The sequence below is a fragment of the Medicago truncatula genome, chromosome 3 (genome assembly GCF_003473485.1).
Source record: "Medicago truncatula cultivar Jemalong A17 chromosome 3, MtrunA17r5.0-ANR, whole genome shotgun sequence".
Lineage (NCBI taxonomy): Eukaryota > Viridiplantae > Streptophyta > Magnoliopsida > Fabales > Fabaceae > Medicago > Medicago truncatula.
In genome coordinates, this window is record NC_053044.1 from 23,134,674 (window position 1) to 23,143,761 (window position 9,088).

Here is a 9,088-nt window from a genome sequence, read left to right on the forward strand (position 1 = left end):
AGCCTAAATATTAACTTGCAGTCCACAATAAAATTTAGCAAGAATAAGCTATGTTTTTGCAACCGGAAGACAATGTTGTTAGGTCAAAGAAGGATATACTAGTTCAATAACTCACATTCAACTCACTATAACATTTAGTTGCAAGCATTTTAGTAGGAATCATTTCTGAACACAAACGATTGTGATATATCAGACAATTTTATTAAGTTGAATAAAAGGTATTTGTCTTATATCGTTTTTGACTTTTTAATCGTTGTCTCATTATATAGTTAATATGCATATGAAAATATAGACGACAATGAAGATAATCGTCCTCTCTTACATGCTTCACCATCATCTCTCTTGGTTCTCATGAATCACAATGGATACATTATTCTTGATTATTTAGAGTTATTGTAATTTGTTTTGATTTGTATCAGTGGTCTTTTTTTTTTAGCGAATGAGGGGTCATGTGTTGAAATCCCATTAGCTTTAAATAATTAATTAACTAGGAAGTGAAAATTTAGAGATTGCATGATTGAATCTATGATCGCTTTAGACTCGATTTTATTATGTAATACAACTTTGGGATACCTAGAGTCGAGGATCTATAATGAAATAAGAGACCAAATATATTTTAAATACTAACAAGACACTTGCATTTACTTTGTAACAATAACTAGTTCATTATAATATATGGTGGATAAAACAACATAGAAAATACAATAAAGATAGACTCTCGAGTGAGAGCTTTAATCATATCTAAATTTTATAACGAAAAATAAAATACATAATTTATTATTAAACTAAAAGGACATTAGATATTCATTCATCATTTAAAGGTGAAAAGAGAGATACAAATTATCCTCGGCATTTTCTTTGGCATTATTTTTTTCATTACAATCATCAGGGGAGGTAAATCTATTACTTGGCCTTCTGATCATCAGAAGACCAAGTAATCGTTTGACCACCCCTGATGATTGTCATGAAGAAAGTGATGCAAAATAAAATAATGAGAATAATTATGAGGATAATTTGGATCTCTCTTCACCTCTAACTGATGAATGAATATTTAATGTCTTTTTTAGTTTTATAATAAAATATGTATTTTGTTTTTCGTAATAAAAGTTAGATATGATTAAAGCTCTCACTCGAGAGTATCTCTTTATTGTATTTTCTTATGTTGTTTTGTCAATCATATATTATAATAAACTAGGTTATGTTTACAAAGTAAAGCTTATTTATCTTAAGCACTTTGGTTTTAGTGGATGTAGCCAATCCATTGGCAGCCATGGCCCGTCTTGCCTTTCTCTGCCTGATTCCACAACCATTGCAAAGTGACGGCACCAACATTATTTCGGGATCTGGAAACAAGTAAAAATATGGATTTGGTGGTAGGCGAAATTGTGAAAGAGTTAGAGGTGGAGGATTTGAAGAATGTAGCTGATTTGAGGGACAGTGCGAGTGCAGGTTCAGATCATGCGTTTTTGGCAGAAGAGGGGTCGGGAATTACACCGGTTATTGGGGAGTGTGCAACATCACATCGTTCTTCAGTACCTGAGGAGGTGCGAGTGGATTTAGGTGTTGAGAAGGTGGCTAGTTTTGAGGGGGAAATGGTGCAAAATGCCAGCGTGGTTAATGTAGTTGATCAAGACGGTGTGGATGTCGCAGGGAAGAGTGTTCACGTTACGAATAATGGTTTTTCGTCGGATGCTGTTAGGCATGTTACGGCTGTGTCCGGACCTCCTTTTGAAGGTAAGAAGGTGATGTCAGGACCGTGGAGTTCAGAATGGGTGAAGGATCATCATGGAGGTGCAGGAATTATTTTCTCAGCTAAAAGAAAGTTTTTAAAAGTGGGGAAAAGGAAAGTGCTCAGAAGTCGGGGAGGAGAAGATGCGACAAAACGTAGGAAAATTGGTGGTGAATTGCGGCATACAGTTCATACTCTGAAAAAGGTGGCGAGATTGTCTAGTAAAGATCGCAAAGCGGTGTTACGTACTTTGAAGAAGAGATCTTCTAAGAAAAAACAGTCTATTAATGTCGACGCCTCGCAGGGTATCTCAGTTGAAGCTTCTTCTTCTGCCTCGGTTAATCAAGAGTGGAGTAATTGGGTGGTGTTACATGGGAAGGAGAAGGAGGCGGCTGAGGATGTGCGGGGAATAGGAAAGGCTGTAGGGTTGCATTTTAAAGGGGATATTCATAATATGTTTGGAGCGCTTGCGAAGAAAGGGGAAGGCAAGAGGGTGTCTAAGGGAAGTGGTGAGGGAGGGAGTGGTAGAGAGGGTGGTGGTGCCAAGTAGGTGTAAGGAGTTGTGGGTGTTGGGGGGAGGGTGTTTGTGATGAGGATTGTGTCGTGGAATGTTCGGGGTTTAGGAGGGATGGAAAAGCGGAGGGAAGTTAAGAATTTAGTGCGGGAAAAGAGGCCTTTTGTGTTGTGTATTCAAGAAACAAAGATGGAGGTTGTTGATGACTTTTTATGTTCTTCGTTTTGGGGTCCTACGAATCATGAATATTCTTTTAGCTCGTCTGTGGGGGCGTCTGGAGGCTTGGTTACGATTTGGGATATGTCGGAAGTGGAGGTTTGGTTCACCGTTCGTGGTATGCATTTTTTGATGATTTATGGAAGGTTCATTAAAACCAATGAGGACTTCTATATTTTTAATGTGTATGCCCCTTGTAATCGGAGTGCTAAACAAGTGTTGTGGAATTTACTTTCTTCGAGGTTACTCTCTTTAGGGAATAACAAGGTTTGTGTTTGTGGGGATTTCAACACTGTGCGGTCTGTTGAAGAAAGGCGTTCGGTTAGGGGTTCTCAGTTGGTAGAGGATTGTGCACCTTTTAATGACTTTATTGAAGATAGAGGCTTGATTGATTTACCGTTATGTGGGAGGAAGTTTACTTGGTTTAAGGGGAATGGCCGTTCGATGAGTAGGTTGGATAGGTTCTTGCTCTCTGAAGATTGGTGTTTGGTGTGGCCTAATTGTGTTCAGGTGGCACACTTAAGAGGCTTATCTGATCATTGTCCTATAGTATTGTCTGTGGATGAAGAGAACTGGGGTCCGAGACCGGTGCGTCTGTTGAAGTGTTAGCAAGATATGCCGGGTTTTTATGATTTTGTCCGTGAAAAGTGGGGGTCTCTTCAGGTGACTGGATGGGGGGGTCATGTTCTTAAAGAAAAATTGAAACTTGTCAAGGTGGCTCTTAAAGATTGGCATGTTGCAAATACTCATAATTTACCTTCAAAGATTGGTGAGTTAAAGAACAGACAAGCGTTCTTAGACGGTAAAGGGGAGGATGAGGAGTTGTCTGAGGACGATATCGGTGAACTTCAGGGCATTTCGACGGATATTCACTCTTTATCTCATCTTAATACAAGTATGTGCTGGCAGCAGTCTCGTTTAAACTGGCTCTGGCATGGAGATGCTAACTCAAAGTTTTTTCACTCTATTCTTGCCGCAAGGAGAAGGACGAATTCGCTGTCTTCGATTTTGGTGGATGGGGTTGTGATGGAGGGTGTTCAACCTGTTCGTCAAGCTGTGTATACGCATTTCAAAAATCATTTTCGTAACCCAAGATTGGAGCGACCGAGCGTAGGTCACCTTCAGTTTAGGAAACTCTCCATTTTTGAGAGGGGCGGGTTGGTTAAACCCTTTTCTGAGGATGAGATTAAGGCGGCAGTTTGGGATTGTGATAGTTTTAAGAGTCCGGGCCCTGATGGGATCAACTTGGGTTTTTTTAAGTCTTTCTGGCCTGAGTTGAAGACTGACCTTGTGCGCTTTGTGACCGAATTTCATAGGAATGGGAAATTAACGAAAGGCATCAATTCTACATTCATAACCTTTATTCCTAAAGTTGCTAGTCCACAATCTTTGAATGAGTTCCGCCCTATTTCTTTGGTGGGGAGCTTGTACAAAATTTTGGCGAAAATCCTAGCAAACAGGTTGAGGTAGGTTATTGGGAGTGTTGTGGCGGAAACTCAGTCTGCTTTTGTGAAGGATAGACAAATTCTTGATGGTATCTTGATCGCGAATGAGGTGGTTGATGAGGCCAGGAAAACTAAGAAAGACCTTTTGTTGTTCAAAGTGGATTTTGAAAAGGCGTATGATTCTGTAGATTGGGGGTATCTTGATGTGATGGGGAGCATGTCGTTTCCAACGATGTGGCGAAAGTGGATTAGAGAATGTGTTGGTACTGCTACTGCCTCAGTTCTTGTGAATGGCAGTCCTACTGATGAGTTTTTTCTTGAACGGGGATTACGTCAGGGAGATCCTCTATCTCCTTTTTTATTTTTATTGGCAGCAGAAGGTTTGAATGTGTTGATGAAAGCGTTGGTAGACACGGATCTGTTTACGGGGTATAGAGTGGGGCGAGAGAATTCGGTGGTTGTGTCTCATTTACAGTTTGCTGATGATACGCTTCTTATTGGGAACAAAAGCTGGGCTAATGTGCGGGCGTTGAGGGCTGGTCTCGTCTTGTTCGAAGCCATGTCGGGATTGAAAGTTAATTTTCACAAGAGTTCACTGGTAGGGGTTAATATTAATGAGTCGTGGCTGTCAGAAGCGGCTTCTGTGTTGGGGTGTAAAGTAGGTAAAATCCCGTTTCTCTATATGGGACTCCCGATTGGGGGCGATCCGCGTCGACTTTTGTTTTGGGAACCTGTGGTAGATCGTATTAAATCTAGATTGTCTGGTTGGCAAAGTCGGTTTCTATCTTTCGGTGGTCGTTTGATTCTACTAAAGTTCGTCCTAACTGCTCTACCTGTCTATGCACTTTCCTTCTTCAAAGCTCCGACAGGTATAATCTCTTCCATTGAATCTTTGTTTAATAAATTTTTTTGGGGAGGGAGTGAGGAAAAAAGAAAAATATCTTGGGTTACGTGGGAGACTTTGGGTATGAGGAAGGAGTATGGAGGGTTGGGGGTTAAGAGGTTGAGGGAGTTTAACATTGCCTTGTTGGGCAAATGGTGTTGGAGGTTGTTATTGGAGAGGGATGCTTTGTGGAGACAGGTGTTAGTGGCTAGGTATGGTGTGGAGGATGACGGTTTGGAGGATGGGGGCCGGAGTTGTTCTTCGTGGTGGAGGGAGATTGTGAGGATTAGAGATGGGATAGGTGAGGGAGGTGAGGGTTGGTTTCAGACTTGTGTTAGGAGGAGGGTGGGAGATGGTGCAGATACTGATTTTTGGCGTGATTGCTGGTGTGGAGCTGATCCATTGTGTGTCCGATTTCCGCGCCTTTTTGACTTGACTGTTCACAAATCTATCTCAGTTAGGAATATGTTTCTGCTGGGGGTGGATGTGGGCGGGGAGGCATTGAGGTGTCGTAGGAGGTTGTGGGCTTGGGAGGAGGAGTTGGTAGAGGAGTGTAGGGCTTTGTTACTAACAGTTTCTTTGCAGGAATCAGTGATAGACAGATGGCTCTGGTTACCTAATCATGATGATGGGTATTCTGTACGTGGAGTCTATGACATGTTGACATCACAGGAGAAGCCCCAGTTACACCATCATATGGACTTAATTTGGCATAAACAGGTTCCTCTCAAAGTATCTATCCTTGCTTGGCGACTTCTGAGGGATCGGTTACCTACAAAACTTAATTTGGTAAATCGAGGCATTCTATCTGTGGAGGAGCGGTTATGTGTTTCTGGATGTGGGAATGTCGAAGATGCTTCTCATTTGTTTTTGTCTTGTGTAACTTTTGGTGCATTATGGCCGATGGTGCGGGATTGGTTAGGCGTGGTAGGTGTCGACTCTCGATCATCTTCAGATCATTTTGAGCAATTTATCAATTATGCAGGTTGTTCGAGAGGGCGACGGTCTTTCTTCCACTTGATTTGGTTGCTTTGTGTCTCGGTGTTGTGGAATGAAAGGAATGATAGGCTTTTTCGAAATAGCCAAAGTACAGTGCCACAATTGTTAGATAAAGTGAAATCAACTGCGTTGTGGTGGTTAAAAGCTAGAAATGTTGTATTTAGTTTTGGCACCCATCAGTGGTGGTCGAGCCCGCTCTTATGTCTGGGTATTTGATTGTTTTGTTTGTATTTTTGTTTGGACCTTGACATTTTAGTGATTGTTTGGCACATCTTGTGCGGAAACAATTACGGTGTCCGTATTAATATATTTCATTTTTACCTGTTGAAAAAAAAAAAAAACATGTTTTCACGTTAACTAGATATAATTCAAATAATCAAATTAAGTTTAAGATGGAATAATACTTGCATGACTCTAGTGTGATCTATTGAATATTCAACTAATTAAAACCGTGATATAATATTAAAAATTATTTTATCAAAACTATAAATAATATATTTAACTTAAAATAGAGGAAGAAAATTTTTAATTGATCTCTAATTTGATGTTTCTACGAATTCAACTTTTACTACATTTTTATGGTCTTGATAAAATATGCATATTTGACACATCCCTTAAGAACAATAAATATTGATATATTTCTTTTAGGGGATGATATTAATAACTTTTGTGATGAACAAATTGAAGCGATAAACGTTATCGTAACAACATGGTCACTCATACAATTTTTTTTTTTTTTTTTTTATAGATAGACGAAATGGCAAAGTCATTATAAACTCACACACATAAGTGGAGGAACTGGGGTTCGAACCTCAGTCATGGCATCCGACCTAACAATTTCAGCATTTTGCCAATTGAGCTAGGACTTCTGGATACTCGTATAATTTAATATGAAAGAATAGTGAATAAGTCTGGGAGAAGGGGATTGTCAAAAAAAAAAAAAAATCTGGGAGAAGGGTTTAACTAATTACCTTAACGGTGTTTTTACCACTATTACTACTAGGGTTTGTTTGGTTGTACCCTGTATTTTGATATCTTGGACTAGTGCCGTAATTAATAGGTCTCATCATTGGAGTTGTTGTCTTGATAGCTTTGTTAGTAGTGGCTGCAATACTGTTGTTTAGTCTCATTATTGGAGTTGTGGTAACAATAGCAGTTGTGTTGATCATTTTATTCATTAACCTCATCTTTGAAGACATCCATTTCTCAGACCCGTAACTATTCTTTTTGCTGCTATCTTCCATAACTGACTCATGATAGCAGTGGTAAAGAAAAAGTTGAAAAATAATACTTACAAGTTGCTGTTCAAAATAAGTGGTGTGAAGAAACTGGGCGAAATGATGAACTGGAAATGGTTCGGGTAAATGTCTTCTTCCCAAGATCTGTTGCTATCTAACATTTGAAACATAAGCAGAGAGTGAAATGGTTCAAAGTTGCAAAGTACAATGACAGGGTCTAGAGTTCAAGAAGAGAGGTAAAGTAGAGTATAGGCTCTAGTCAAGAAAAGTACAGGTCATATTTGTAAGGAAGGTAAAAGGTAAAAAATGATTAATTTCACAACGGTTAGTAATGTATGAAAATGTATAGAAACATTGATTTTAGTCCATTTCATGTCATCTTAAATGCGTTCACATATTTACTACGCCGATAATCGTTGGATTGAAATCGATTTGTGTAGATTTGAACTTCATAAATTTATTTATTAAAAAAATTGAAAGTTTATCTAAAATTAATAGCGTGTAGTCTTGATTCAAAGTATTTTGATGCGTTGAATATATGATTTACAAAGACCATATTGAATGCGTTCAAACTATAAAATTTCTTTTAATATCTTTTTGTTCCCTTACCCCAAAGGTATTCTTGCATTACCCTAAATATTAAAAGATATTTTATAGTTTGACGCATTTAATACGGTCGTTGCAAATCATATATTCAACGCGTCAAAATACTTTGAATCAAGACTACACGATATTAATTTTAAATAAACTTTCAATTTTTTTAATAAATAAATTTATGACGTTCAAATCTACACGAATCGATTTCTATCCAACGATCATCGGCATAGTAAATATGTGAACATATTTAAGATTTAAATGACATTGAAATTGACTAAAATAAATGTTTATACATTTTCATACATTACTAACCGTTGTGAAATTAATCATTTTTTACCTTTTACCTTCCTTACAAATATGACATGTACTTTTCTTGACTAGAGCCTATACTCTACTTTACCTCTCTTCTTGAACTCTAGACCCTGTCATTGTACTTTGCAACTTTGAACCATTTCACTCTCTGCTTCTGTTTCAAATGGAAGATAGCAACAGATCTTGGGAAGAAGACATTTACCCGAACCATTTCCAGTTCATCCCCAGTTTCTTCACACCACTGATTTTGAACAGCAACTTGTAAGTATTATTTTTCAACTTTTTCTTTACTCATGATAACAGTAGTGGTTGTGTTGTTGGTGATTGCTTGATGATGATCCATCATGATGATATGCCAGCTTATGATCCTAAAATAATCAAATCAAAGAGATCAAAACTATATGCATTAGACTTTAATTAACAATTTTCATTTATTTGTTTTTTGTCAAAAAATATCAAATAATAACATACACATCAAAGGTTGTTCAGAAAAAAATACACATCAAAGCAATTTTAGTCAAAAAAAAAAAAAAATCAAAGCAGTTATATTATATGATTTAAAAATAAATTATAGAGAATGGAAAGGGCATACTTGTATATCTTAAAAAATAGATTAATAATCAGATCATAGGCCAGCTTATATCATTATATAAAGATCAAATTAATTTCATATTAATTCATCAAATCTATATATAATTAAAACATGGATCGATGTTTAATTATCATGAACATCATTGTTGTCTTGTTTCAAAATAACCCAATTACTCTTTTTTTTTTCATTCAAACAAACAGTTTAGTAAAAGTGTCATCATAAAAAAAAAAGTTTAGAGAATTGGTAATAAGCTATGATAAAAATAATAATAATATATATATTGGGAAAAGAAAAGAGTTTATTGATTTATATACAACAAAAAAGTAAAAAACAAAGGGATCATGTATGATCTTGCCTGATGATGATCATGATTTTCTCCAAAGTCTCCAAGTAATTTAAAGAAGGTAGGAGTGTCCTTATTAACAGGAGAAATATTGAAGAATTGGTTTTGACTTTGTAGTAAAGAATTAAGATCTGGTGGATTTAGAGAAACAGAAGACATGGATGGATGGATCGATCGATGAGTTATAATAACACACAGAGAAAGAACAGTGGACAGTACA